Below are 1,355 nucleotides of genomic sequence, written 5' to 3'. Positions count from 1 at the left end.
AAACATGTCTAAAATTATGCCAAATAACCCCCTCCAACTTCAGCCACACGGTTGGGAATCTAAAAAATGGGCCTCGTCTGCCTGTGGGGGGAGGGAAGGACATAGGGTGCATCTCCAACATGGGAAGATTTAAAATAAATAAATAAATAATCAGATAATTAAAAATATAAATAAATAATTTAACAATAATACACAATTAAAATCGTTAAGCGGGTGAATAAAAACATGCATAATATATTAAAACCAAACGTGAAAGACAAGTATAAATATATAAAATATTAATAAATAAATAAACATGTATATAATATAAGATAAATACCCTGCTGGAGATGTAATGGGGGTGAGAGAAGGGACAAAGGGATGGCAGGCGAGGCTCCAATAAAAACAGACTGGGAGTTAGTATTTTTCGTTCAGCCCGTGAGGGTCTATAGTACCCAGTCTGTGGATCCATTTCCTCTCCGCTGCTTGCCGCTGTGCCCCGCTCCACTGCCCGCTGCTCTCCAGGCCCACACTTTGGAGACCATGTGAGCCATGGAGTTTAAAATGTGCATATAGGACGCTCGTACCATTCCCACTATTGATCATATAAAAATGCTGCTTAATTCTAAGGTGCAGCTCATTCTTTGTCTCCCCCACGTATAGTTTGTGGCAGGCCCCGCATCTAAGAGCATAAACCACATTCGATGCTGTGGGTGGCAGGGCCTGCCCCAAGTTAAAACCGAGTTTGCTCTGGGGGTTAAAAACGTGGGGGAGACGCATAAAACCGATCTCCGAACCTCGAAGCGCCTCCCTCCTGGTCTCTGTTTTGTTCAGGTCAGTGTGGACCAGGATATCCTTTAGGTTTTTATTCCTACGAAAGGCGGAGATCATCCGGCACCCAACCAGGGCGGCACAGTCCTCCCTCGTCCCCTGGAAGTTGCTTCTCAGTGTCTTTAGAAAGTTGTGTGTCCCATCTGAGAAGGTTGTAATTAAGGGGACAAGGGATAGGTCGGACGGACGCACCTGGGTGTTGTTGTTGAAGGTGCCGGCTACCTCCGCCTTAGTACTTCTGAGGAAGCGCTTCGAGTAACCCCTGAGCCTCAACGCACCAAAGAGGGTGCTGGTAGCCTCCTCCACATGCTCCGGGAAGGTGCAGATTCTGTGGAAGCGGATCAGCTGGGATTTGATGAGACCTCTGTACGTGTGCTTGGGGTGATAGCTCGACTTGTGAAGGAGTGCATGGCGGTCAGTGTCCTTAAAATATACCCTAGTGGCTAGTGTTTTCTGCTGGTCGCCGGAGTCACGGAAGAAGACCCGTGTGTCGAGGAACTCGACCGTGTCTGCCTGGATATTGTGTTTGAGTTTGATCCTGGGAT

Source organism: Melanostigma gelatinosum, assembly GCF_949748355.1.
Source record: "Melanostigma gelatinosum genome assembly, chromosome: 6".
In the NCBI taxonomy this organism is placed as follows: domain Eukaryota; kingdom Metazoa; phylum Chordata; class Actinopteri; order Perciformes; family Zoarcidae; genus Melanostigma; species Melanostigma gelatinosum.
The sequence above is the reverse complement of the archived record's forward strand: the minus strand, read 5'-3'. Positions refer to the sequence as shown.